Here is a 13,481-nt window from a genome sequence, read left to right on the forward strand (position 1 = left end):
TTGATTCATTAAGGGAAAACTGTAAGGACTCTGAATATTCAGAAAAGAAAAGGATCCTTGTTGGTCACAGTCACAGAGACTGTGCAGAATGAAGAGGTGAACTGAGATGGAAGGATGGGTAGGATCTGAATAAAGAAGACGAGTGGTTTCCAAGAGAGAGCCCCAGCGCAGCATGTGGAGCTGAGAATGCTCAGGGTGCTATGAAGCACCTGTCAGAAGCTGACTGGACCCACCTGTCAGAAGCTGAGGATTTGGAATTAAAGATATTTCTTTCAGTAAAATAGCTCCCTGCTGGCTCAGTAGGTAAAGAGTCTGCTTGCAATGCGGAAGACCTGGGTTCAACCCCTGGGCCAGAAAGAGCCCCTGGAGAAGGAAATGGCAACCCACTCCAGCATTCTTGCCTGGAGAATTCCATGGACACAGGAGCCTGGTGGGCTACAGTCCACGGGGTGACAAAGAGTTGGACACGACTGAGTGACTAACACTAACGATTCTTTCAGTAAATTGGTAATCAATCTCCAGAGCTCTGAATCCCAGCAACTTGGATGTTGTGGTGATAGAGGATCAAAGAAAAGGCTTCGGAGCAGAGCCTGGAGGCAGGGAGCACCCTGCAGAAGTGACTGACTAGGAGAGTTCACTGTTGAGCACCCACTGTATTTCAGATCATTTCTGAACTTGTCTTCGAGGCTTACAGAAACTCTACAAGGTGGATAGAATCACACTGGCAGGAAGAGCCACAATTCCTGGGAAAAGGCGAGTACTCCGCCTGGGTATAGATACCGGTGGGAAAGGGCGGAGCCTGGGGTCAACTCAAGGAGAATCAGACTTCAGAGTGAGCTCTCTCCGTGACAGCCTTTCCCCTCCCTGGCACTGAAATAAGGGCATGGCGCCTGAACGTGTGAACAGGCAGTAGCAATGGACATGGAAGGAAAAAGAAAGATGTGGGGGAAATGCGAAGGAAATGCTGACAAGACTGGGTGAACAGTTAAGCTTAGGAGGGGACAGAAATGAAGGGAGATTAATTTTCATTTTTTTTTTCTTTTTTTAATGTGAGATTTTAGGCCCCCAACAAGGGATTGAACCTGCACTCTTGCAGTGGAAGCATGGAGTCTTAACCACTCGACCTCCAGAGAAGTCCCCATTTTGTTTTTTAAGTGAGAACAGACTGTTGCTGCTCTGCCAGCTATTTGGAGAAAGGGAAAAAACGATCACAATATTGCCTACTGAAAAACATTACGGTCTACTATAAGATGTTCTAAATGTACATAAATAAGTATAATATGGGGAAGAGTTGGATAAATGATATATGGGGAAAAGTTACAAAGTGCTGTGGATGGTTAGAAGAGAGAAAAACCTAGGCAGTAACATCAAGTATTCATTGAAGAGAATGTATTTGATCCAGACTTTAAAAAAGTTGCTGATGGACAGGGAAGCCTGGCATGCTGCAGTCCAAGGAGTTGCAAAGAGTCAGACACAACTGAGCGACTGAACTTAGATTTTAAGAAATGGATACAGCTTTCCCTGGCCCAGGGAAGGGAAAGTGAGGTTATTCCAGATCAGGGTTTCTCAGCCTCGGCACTATTCACGTTTTGAGTCTGGGTGATTCTTTGCTGTTGGAGCTGTCCTGTCCTTGCAGGACATTTAAGAGCATCTCTGGTTTCTTTCCACTGGATATCCCTCCCAGTGGCGACAACCAAAATATCTGTAGACATTGCTGCATTTCTCCTGGAGGGCAAAGTCGACTTTGGTGAGAATCACTATTCTAATCTAAGAGAATGATGTTAGGAAGGGAGTATGCTCGGGGAATAAAGGGGCATCTGTATCAGCCTGTGTCAAAATGTGTTCCTGGGAACATTAGTGTCTAGTGAGATAAGTGATGGTCCCTTAAATAGGGTTCATGGTCAAATAGCATTGAGAAATAGCACATACTTTTCTCCTCAATTGGAAATTAACAGTGTATATTAGAATAGTAAAGGCTTTGAGAATTGTGCAGGAAGTCTCTTTGACATTGGTTACATTTAATTACCAAAGAACTTAAAATCAACAAACAAGTATTAACCTCCTGAAGGGTACTATTGTATTGCAGGACACAGCTTGAAAAATGATAGCATATTTGACTGAAACATACAGGATATGAAAGATTTACAGCTGCAAAAGATTTAGAGCTGATGCTGGGAAAGATTGAAGGCAGGAGGAGAAGGGGACAACAGAGGATGAGCTGGTTGGATGGCATCACCGACTCGATGATGGACAGGGAAGCCCGGTATGCTAGAGTAAATGGGGTCGCAAAGAGTCGGACGTGACTGAGTGACTGAACTGAACTGAACTGAACTGAGAGCTGGAAAAATAGAGATAGATTCTAGAACCAGATTCAAAGAGTCTGGAACTCAGGTTAAGGTGTCTGAATTTCATTTAGTCAACAATAGGGAGGTAACCACCAGGAAGCATAATTAAATCTGTGCTTCAGTTATTCATTTATTCATTCAACATGTATTAAGCAACATTAGTCTAGTGGCAGCAAGCCAGCTAGACAAGATGTAGAAACAGGAATTAAAGTACATTAAGTTATTGCAAAAGTAATAACTTAGAGGGTGATGACGGAAGGAAGGGGCATTTTGGAAAGTAACAGAACATCGTGTCTGATTTGTTGGAGGATGGAACAAGAAGATGTAGAGCCAGTGATGACTATAGAATTTTATTTCTGAGTTACTAGGAGCTTCTTGGTACCTTTAACAGAGAGGAGATAGTCAAGAAAAAGATTTGCGAAGAAACTATCTTATTTTGGACATGGAATTTGAGGGGTTGGTAGGACATCCAGGGGCAAACATTCAGTAAGGAGCAGGAATTAAAAGTCAAGAGTAGAAATGGAACTGGAAATAAATTGGGGGGAAGTCATCTTAAGGTAATTTTAAAAGTTGTGAATGTGAATGGGACAGTGAAAGGGGGAAAGAAGGAAAGAAGGAGATAGCTTAGAACAGAGACACGGGGAACATCTATAGAGGATGGCAGGAGAGTGCAAGGGACATGGACGGATCTGTCCGAGAAATAGGAGACGCAGGAAAAGATGTCAGAGAAGCCGAAAAGAACCAAGAAGCACTTGATCACGTTACAGAGAAGTAAAAGGCGATGAACACTGGGGTGAGGCCTCTGGACTTAGGGTTTAGGTCAAAGGAGGCTCTTAAAAAGAGTTTCTGTCCAGTGATGACGACAGAAGCTGAATTGCAAGGAGTGACTCAGTGCTGAGGAGGCTGAGACAGGATTTTTTGAACAGTTTGGCATTCTGACCGCTTAGAAGTAGGAGCCATTGGAGGCAACAGGATTGAAGCAAGAACTGTTTGTTTTGGGGATGGGGACATCTGAGTGAATTCAATGACAAAAAATAGGAAACCAGAGGAGATGAAGAGATTCAGGAAAAGAAGAGTAATTATCGGTAGGCAAGGCTTAGAAGGGCTTCCCTGGTGGTTCAGTGGCGCAGAGTCTGCCTGCAATGGGGAAACTTGGGTTCTGTCCCTGGGTTGGGAAGATCCCTTGGAGAAGAGAATGGCAGCCCACTCCAGTATTCTTGACTGGAAAATCCTATGGATAGAGGAGCCTGGCGGGCTACAGTCCATGGGGTCACAAAGAGCTGGACACGACTGAGCGACTAACTTCACTTCAAGGCTTAGGAGGAGTCAGTTGAGTTAAGATTTTGTCAGAGATTCTTTGACTAAAGAGGAGAGACGTGTCTTCTTCTGAGTCAGGAGTAAAGGAGGAAAAGGGAAAGACAGATAAGACAGACAAGTCTTGAGGTGGAGACATCAATTAATTCAAACCTTAATACATTCAGAGATCTAGGTCACCAGCTATAATGAGGGAGGCAGGAATAGGGTTGAACATTTGAAAAGACAGGAAATAGCAGTAATGCAGAATATGAACGAGTTGCAAAGAAATGGCTAAATTGTTATCCAAGTTAGAATGAGATCTAAAATTCGCTACAAGGACTTACAGATGACCCAGTTAGTATAATTTAGTGACTCTCTTCAGGAATGGTCAGAAACAAAGTGACTAGAGCAAAGGATCAGCAGCAAAATATAGACAATTCCTCAATATGACCATATTCCAAGAGGCAATCTCAGTGGAACTGGAAAATATTTCAGCTCAATGATAATGAAAATATTACATAATAAAACATGTGGAATGCAGTTAGAGTCATTTTCAGGGAAAAATGTGTCATCTGTAAAGGAGTAGCTTAGAAGATAATATCTGAAGAGTAAAGAAGATTAGTGATCTATCCAGATCTATAGATCAAGTTCTCAAATTAATAAATAAATTAAGCAAATCTATTGGAAACAAGGTTAATACACAAAATGAATTATATTTCTAAATATCCGCTATAAATAATTAGAAAATTAAATTTAAAACTTCATCTCATTTAAATAGAATAAAAAAAGTCAAATTATTGGAAATAATTCTAACAAAAGGTGTGCAAGATGTTTATATAGAAACTGTAAACATTATTTAGAGACAGCAAATAAAATCTAAATAAATGGAGGGATATGCCATGTTTGTGGATTGGAGCACATAATATTGTAAAGATATCAATTTCCCTGAAATCCATAGATTCAATATAAACCTCAAAAATATTCTGGAATTTTTTTTAAGACATGGAATTTGACAAGAATTTAAATTATATATGGAAATATAAAGGGCCAAAGGCCAAGAATAGCCAGAACAATCTTGAAGAAGAGCAAAGCTGAAAAACTCACCCTGATAACACAAATTATAATGCTGGGTAAGTAAGACAGTGTGGTACTGGCATGAGAAAGAAAAAAAAAAAAAAGAGGAAAAAACAACAGATCAATGGACAGAATAGAGAAGCTAGAAACAAGCCAACACTTCATTTATAACAAAGATTATACTGTAGTACAGTGTGGGGGGGGGAACCATCTTTTTAATAAGTGATTCTGGGTCAACGGATATCCTTATGGAGAAAACCCCTTCTTAATCTCTATCTCACATGATTAAAAACCCACAAAACAAGAGCCCAGCTGGATTGTGGACCTAAATGTGAAAACTAAAACAATTATAATTTTAGAAGATAACACAAGAGAATATTTTTGTGCTATTAAGATATGCTAAAATTTCTTAAATAGGACATGAAAGTCGCTAGCCATAGATAAATTAGAGTAGATGAAAATAAAGAACTTCTGTTCATTGAAAGATACCATTTGAAGGAGTGAAAAGGCAAGCCACAGACTGAAAACAGAAATGCAATATATATTTTTAACAAAGGGCTCATTCAGAATGAATGAAGAAATCCTTTAAGTTACTGAGGGGGGAAAAAAATGAAGAAAATGCTACAGAAAAATGGACAAAGGACTTAGCACGCATATCACAAGAGAATATCCAAATGGCTAATACACATCTGAAAAGTTGGTTAACCTCATTATTCATCAGGGGAATGCAAATTTAAACTATAATTAGATACTCCTTTTTACTCACCAGAATGGTTAGGTTAAACAACTAAATGTCAGTGAGGATATGGAGCAGCTAGAGAGATCTCATACACTGTTAGCAGGTGTGCAAATTGGTACAACTTGAGAAAACTGGCAGCATCTACTAAAGCTGAATACGTGGATACATTATGACCCAGAAATTCCACTCCTAGGTATATATTTAACAGCCATACATACATGTGTGCATATAAAAACATTAAAAGTTTCATGGCAGTAGTAGTCATAGTAATAAGCAAATAAAAACAATTCAAAGTCCCTCAACATTAGACTGGATAAACTATAGGATATTATAAATCTTGGAAAATTAATTAAATATTGTTCGATGCAATAACATGGATGATACAAAAATAATATTGCAAATATATAACAAGAAGTCAGACACAAAATGATATGTATTTAATGATTCAATTTATGTAAAGTTCAAAACAAAGGCAACCACTTCACAGCCATTAAGGTGACTGCTATGTTTTTAAAAAAAGCAGAAAAATACAGGTGTTGGAGAAGACGTGAAGAAATTTAGACCTCTCATTCACTCTTGGTGGGTGGAAAGATAGTGCAGTCACTATGGGAAATGTGGTGGTGGGTCTTCAAAAAATTGAAAATTGTATTGCTGTATGCTCCTTGGAAGAAAAGCTATGACAAAACTTCACAGCATGTTAAAGAGCAGAGATGTTATTTTGCTGACAAAGGTCCATCTAGTCAAAGTTATGGTTTTTCCAGTAGTCGTGTATGGATGTGAGAGTTGGACCATAAAGAAAGCTGTGTTAAAGAATTGATGCTTTTGAACTGTGGTGCTGGAGAAGACTCTTGAGAGTCCCTTGGACTGCAAGGAGGTCAAACCAGTCAATTCTAAAGGAAATCAGTCTTGAATATTCATTGGAAGGACTGACACTGAAGCTGGAGCTCCAATATTTTGGCTACTTGATGCAAAGAACTGACTCACTGGAAAAGACCCTGATGTTGGCAAAGACTGAAGGTAGGAGGAGAAGGCGATGATAGAGGATGGGATGGTTGGATGGCATCACCAACTCGATGGATATGAGTTTGAGCAAGCTCCAGGAGTTGGTGATGGACAGGGAAGCCTGGCATGCTTCAGTCCATGGGGTTGCAAAGAGTCAGACGTGACTGAGCAACCGAACTGAACTGAACTGAACTGATTACTATATGATGTAGCAATCCCACCTCTGGGAGAATTTAAAGCAAGGTGTCAAAGAAATATGTGTATACCCATGTTCATAGCAGTATTATTTGCAATAGTAAGTGGAGGCAACCCGAGAGTTCATCAACAGAAGAATGATAAACAAACTGTGGTATATACATAGAGTGGGATATTATTCAGCAGGATAAGGGAAGGAAATTCTGACATGTGCTAAATCTGACACAAGGCCAAATCTTGAAGACATTATGCTAAGTGAAATAAGCTAGTAAATAATACAAATACGTATGATTCCACTTACGTGAGGTACCTAGGGTAGTCAAATTCACAGACAGGAAGTAGAATAGGTGGTTGCCAGGGACTATGGGTGGGGGGCAGAAAATGGAGAGCTATGGTTTAATGGGTATAGAGGTTTAATTTTAAAAGATGAAAAAGTTCTGGAGATTGATTGCACAATAATGTGATTCTGAGCATTAACATTAGTGAACTGTATACTTTAAAATGGCTAAAATGGTAAATTACATGCTACGTGTATTTTACCACAGTTTAAAATTTTTTAAAAGAAAAGTAAAATGAACGTGGTGATTGAGATCAACACAGTGGTTGCCTTTGGTGAGCGACTAGTGACTAGAAGTCACAAGGGGAGATTTGGGGGTTCTGGGATGCTCTGTTTCCTCATCTGGGTAGTAAGAACATGAATGTTTCCACTCTTGAGAATCAATCAGATTACATACTTTGACTTGCGTACCTTTCTAGATGCTTCGATCAAATCAACAACAAAAGTTACTTTAAAAATAAGTCAAAGTAGAAGACCTAAGAATAGTCAAAGATTGGAGGGGAAAAGGATGGATAATGACTGGGTATTTACCTAATATCAAAATATACTATAAAACTATTAAAACAATGTGGCTACTGGCACATAAGTAGATAATTAAATATAGGGAAGAAGATAAAGTCTAAAAACAGTCCCATGCAATAAATGAAAATTTAGTATATAATAAAGAAGGCATTTCACATCAAAAAGGGAAAAGATGAATCATTTGTAAATGACATGGAAGCGATCGGCAACTTATTTGTGTGTCAAGGAACTAGACCCTTACCTAAAAGAACAAAATGACGTAAGAGAAGAACTTTTGGTAGAACAAAGATTTATGTTTTTATTAGGAACCATACATATACTATAATAACAATCAAATCATGGTTATGATATTTTAAATCAGTTCTTCAAAATATTAGTAAATTTTACCTCGTTAAAAACAGCTTCTGTAACTACCAAAACCAAAAGACAAATTATTCTCTTTCTAAAACATTCTAAAAACATATGACAGCAAATTTCTAAGACATAAAGAGTTTTTACAATTGAAAAAAAAGTAATAATAACCTTTCAGAAAAATGAACATGGGGAGCTATTTCATTTAAAAAAGGACATTGGGAGCTATTTCATTAACAAAAAAAAGCAAGTGGGCAGTAAACACATAAAAATGTATTCAGTATCATAAGTTAGGAAAGAAATGCTATTTTATAGATTCATATATATATACATATATATACATGGGTTCATCAGATTGGCAAAGTTTAAAAAGTATCTCAGAGCCTGCTGTTGGTAAGTGTATGAGGAAATGGGTACCATTGTATTCTGATGAGATTCTAAACTGCAGGGCAGAGTAATAAACTGTATCAAACTTTGATATAAACTTTCCCTTTGATCCAGTAAAATAATTTGTAGAAATTCACCTTTTAGTAAATAATCAGCCAAATACCCAAAAGATGTTCATGGCAGTGTAACATATAATACTGAAACACTAGAAGAAAATGAAGTGTATGTCAAATTGTTGTTGGCTAATAAATCCTGATACAGCGTACAGTGGAATACAGTTAGCCCTCCATATCCATGGGTTCCACATCCATGGATTCAATCATCTGGGATAAAAAAATACTCAGGAAAAACAGTCTCAAAAAGTTCCAAAGAGCAAAACTTGAACTTGCATGAACCAGGAACTGTTTACATAGCATTTACGTTGCATTGGGTAGTAAAAGTAACCCCTGTCTGTGTGTGCTGTGGGCTCAGTCGTGTCCAACTCTTCACGACCCCATGGACTGAAGCTCACCAGGCTCCTCTGTCCTTGGAATTCCCCCGGCAAGAACACTGGAGCGGGTTGTCATTTACTTCTCCAGGGGATCTGGCCAACCCAGGGGTCAGACCTGCGCCTCTTGTGTCCTGCGTCTCCTGCACTGGCAGGCGGATTCTTTACCACTGCGCCACCTGGGAAGCCCATTATAAGTAATCTAGAGATACTTAAAAGTATATGGGAAGATGTACTTAAGTTATACGCAAAATCTACAAGGTTCTATATAAGGAACTTGAGCATTGGGGGATTTTGGTATCCTGAGGGCAGGAGTGTCTTAGAATCAAGGGACAACTCTACTGAGTAGTCTTGATAAACAGTCATATTTATTGTTGATCACTAAAAAAGGCAGTTACATAAAAACAAGCATATTATCCCCTTGAGGAAATTTCTAGGTGTACAAACACACACAAAGTTATCAGAAAAATGGTCACCAAATTATAACAAATTGTAACAGCTGTTATCTCAGGATGATAAGAGTTCAGCTTTCGTTTTGAATAGTTCTCTCAATGTTTGAATTTGTTCAGTGAGTAACGCAGTATTTGTAATGATAAGAAAAACTATGCTATTCTCTTTTGAAAAGTAAAAGGTCAAGGGACACTAATCTGGCATATCTTGGTCTCAGGCGCCACTTTGACATTCTTGGGCTGCTTGTCCGTTTCCCCACTTGTCCCACTAACCTCCCACTGAAACTGCAAATCAGACAGAACTAGAGGCTGGAGGGGCTCTTTGGAGAGTCACATCTCTGCTTGATTCACGGTGACTGGCACTGGAAGGCCTTCTCTGCACCAAGCACATTGCAAAGATCAAGGTGCCTTGCTTGTGCTGAAACGCGTGCCTTCTGAGGCAGCTGGCGGCTGGGCCTCTTCCCCAGCTTCCTCTGGAGCAGGAAATAGTGCCGGGAGGTTCCCTAGGCCCCACTTGCTTTTTCTATGTTTCAGCGAGTTGAGGGGTGGCTGGGAGATTTGCATTTCTATAGGCCTTTCACTAGGGATCTAAGAGCTCAGTGCCCTTAATTGTGATCTACAAACCCTGGTGGCCTGCAGAGGCCAGGCAGTGACGGGCTGGTTCGGATTTTAGGGGAGCTATATGTCCTACCAATGACAGATAGGGCATCCCACCAAATGAAGTTTGAAATGTTGAGTCCTATCTGCAATCTCTCTGCCATCATGTTTACTAGCCATACAGAATAGTCATAATTTCTATTTTAATCGACAGCTGGGAGATGGTGGTGATGCTTCCAAGATCCATACAGTTCCTATTCAGGACTGAGCACACCCCTGAAAGAAGACTTTAAATAACTGGAAAACTTGACTTTTTCTCAAGTAGCTCCTGCTAGTATAGACATTTCAGTGACGTACTGAATACCTGGGATGTTTTCAAAGGGCAAAGTGTGATGAAATTTCCATCTTTCGTGATTACAGTTTTGAGAACTCGAACTGCTCAAAGTACTGACCCAGAGCCTCAAAAATGGGCACTAGAACCCACCTGCCAGCAGCTTTCTTCTGTGACCTGCAAGCAAACACCTTTCCAGGGGGTGACCAGGAAGCCTGACAGGGTCACGTGCATCACCCCATGCCAAGTTCCCAATCTCCAGGGCACCTCCAGCTAATCTGAAAGCCTGATTCTAAGCCAAGGGGAATGGTTATATAACTCTGAAAGTTTAAACTTGGGAGCACACACACACACACACACACACACACGTATCTAAACAAGAGCTCAATTAAAAGGAGAAAACCACAGCGCTAGATCCCGTCTCTCTAGTTTACTGACCTGTAAAGAAATAAAGATGCATTAAGTGTTACATTTACCTGTCTTCCTGGCTACACAATGGCCATGCCATCCAACTAATTAAAAGCTATGTACTTGCTGCATCCCAGAGCCTTTCCAATGTCATCCCCTGCGTTCAAATAAAAACAAAACTTCTTGTAACTGTCCACTGTACTCATCTTTGCATTTCTTTCTCATGACCAGTTCTAATGCGTGCATCCCCCAGCCTAGGAGGATAACGATGGCTCCTTCCCTGGAGTCCACGTGTCTGGTCAGCAGGGAGCACCCTTCCCACCATGTCACGGAGGCTGGAGGCAGAGCCTTTAGTGATGGCCCGGACCAGGGACAAACGGAGAGAAGGGCCCAGGGCCGTGCCACATGACCCAGCCCCCAGAACCCAGCATGGGGCTCTCTGCTCCTGTTTCTGTCGCCTCTTTTCTGCCAGGAAGCGCCACAGGGAGCTGCGGGGCCAGGTGGGCCAGGAGGCAGTCCTGTGGCTGCAGGGCTGACAGTGTTCACGGGTGGCACGGAGAGAGGGAAAGGAAGCGCACGCCTAGTTCTGAGAAGGCAGACTAATCCCTGTGAGAACTGTTCCCTGAGGGGGACAAGGGCAGGCGTCCAGGAGCCGGGGCCTGGTGCTGTCCCATGAGAGGGCTAATTCCACACCGCACTCTGCCCTGCTCTATGAAAGGGGGCCGCGGGCCGGTCGGGAGGCAGCTGGGAACCGGCTGGGGGCACGTGCTGGGGAGCACCCCACCCCTCTTCCTCCAGAAACAGCTGGCCACAGTCCCCAGCTGGCGCCGGGCCTTGGAAGGGCTGTCCCCCTGCTCCTGGGGTTCTGTCTATGAGACTCTGGAGGGAAGGCGGGGCTCAGCTCCGTGCTGATGGACAAATTTTGCTTTGACAAGGTGAGAAAATACCGTGAGATTTCTCAAAACCTAAATGTATTCCATTTAAAGATCGCTCTTCTTCTAATGCAGGGTCCAGCTTTGTGCTCTGATTCACATTACTGATGGTGTCACTATATGGTCAGTGTTGTTAACGTCCTTACTGGCTAACTTGTCCAGTTTTTACTTTGGTTTTCCTGGCCCATGAAAACCCAGACTTCAGAGGAGAAGAGCATCCCAGGGCACAGTATTGTTGTTTCATTTTTTGTTTTTTGCCTGTTCCTTGTGTGAAGAAGAAGAAACCTATATCTTATTTCATAGCATGAACACCTATCATTCATCTCATGTATAATAAGTAAAGTATCTATCAGTTTAGTTCAGTTCAGTCACTCAGTCGTGTCCGACTCTTTGCGACCCCATGAATCGCAGCACGCCAGGCCTCCCTGTCCATCACCAGCTCCCGGAGTTCACTCAGACTCATGTTCATTGAGTCCGTGATGCCATCCAGCCATTTCATCCTCGGTCGTCCCCTTCTCCTCCTGCCCCCAATCCCTCCCAGCATCAGAGTCTTTTCCAATGAGTCAGCTCTTCACATGAGGTGGCCAAAGTACTGGCATTTCAGCTTTAGCATCATTCCTTCCAAAGAAATCCCAGGGCTGATCTCCTTCAGAATGGACTGGTTGGATCTCCTTGCAGTCCAAGGGACTCTCAAGAGTCTTCTCCAACACCACAGTTCAAAAGCATCAATTCTTCAGCGCTCAGCCTTCTTCATAGTCCAACTCTCACATCCATACACGACCACTGGAAAAACCATAGCCTTGACCAGACAGACCTTTGTTGGCAGAGTAATGTCTCTGCTTTTGAATATGCTGTCTAGGTTGGTCATAACTTTCTTTCCAAGGAGTAAGCGTCTTTTAATTTCATGGCTGCAGTCACCATCTGCAGTGATTTTGGAGCCCCCCAAAATTAAGTCTGACACTGTTTCCACTGTTTCCCCATCTATTTGCCATGAAGTGATGGGACCCGATGCCATGATCTTCATTTTCTGAATGTTGAGCTTTAAGCCAACTTTTTCACTCTCCTCTTTCACTTTCATCAAGAAGCTTTTTAGCTCCTCTTCACTTTCTGCCACAAGGGTGGTATCATCTACATATCTGAGGTTATTGATATTTCTCCTGGCAGTCTTGATTCCAGCTTGTGTTTCTTCCAGTCCAGTGTTTCTCATGATTAAATAAGTATCTATAGATACATATAATAAGTATCTATATTGGATACTTATTATATATTGGAAATATATAATATATATTATATAGAATATATAATATATTCCAACATATATATGTTGGAAAGGGCTTCCCTGGTGGCTCAGATGGTAAAGAATCCTCCTGCAATGCAGGGGACCTAGGTTTTTTCCCTGGGTTGGGAAGATCCCCCGAAGAAGCAAATGGCTCTCCACTCCAGTATTCTGGCCTGGAGAATCCCATGAACAGAGGAATCTGGTGGGCTACAGTCCATGGGGCTGTAAAGAGTTGGACATGACTGAGCGACTTGCCCACACATACATATGTTGGCAAAAGACTGTCAAGAGACAGTATTTACTTATAGGGGATAAATTTTGAATATTTTAGAAATAACATGAAGCAAAAGTATTAAATGCTATCCTGTTCACTCACATTTAACCTCTGACACACTTAACCGAAGCTTAGCCACTAACATTACACTAGCCAGCTACCATCAAGAGATTTTCTCTCTGATTATGAACTCTGGTTATTTTTCTTAGCAATATTATTACTTAAAAAGTCACGAATTGAATCCTTCCCAACGTGAGGTGACCACAGCTGCTCTCACTGGCTCTCCTTTTAGCTGCCATCTGGATTTGCCATCCCACCTAGCTAGCCTGGTAAGTGAACGTGGCGGGCACTCCCAGAGACTGGATCAGGGCTCGTTTGTTACTGCAGCCTATTGTCACTCATCCAGTGACTTACTGGGTTAGACCTCTTTCCTCTGAGTGCTGAGGGCTGACCTAATACCTGGATGAAATAAGTTA

The sequence above is a fragment of the Capricornis sumatraensis genome, chromosome 17 (assembly GCF_032405125.1).
Source record: "Capricornis sumatraensis isolate serow.1 chromosome 17, serow.2, whole genome shotgun sequence".
NCBI lineage: Eukaryota > Metazoa > Chordata > Mammalia > Artiodactyla > Bovidae > Capricornis > Capricornis sumatraensis.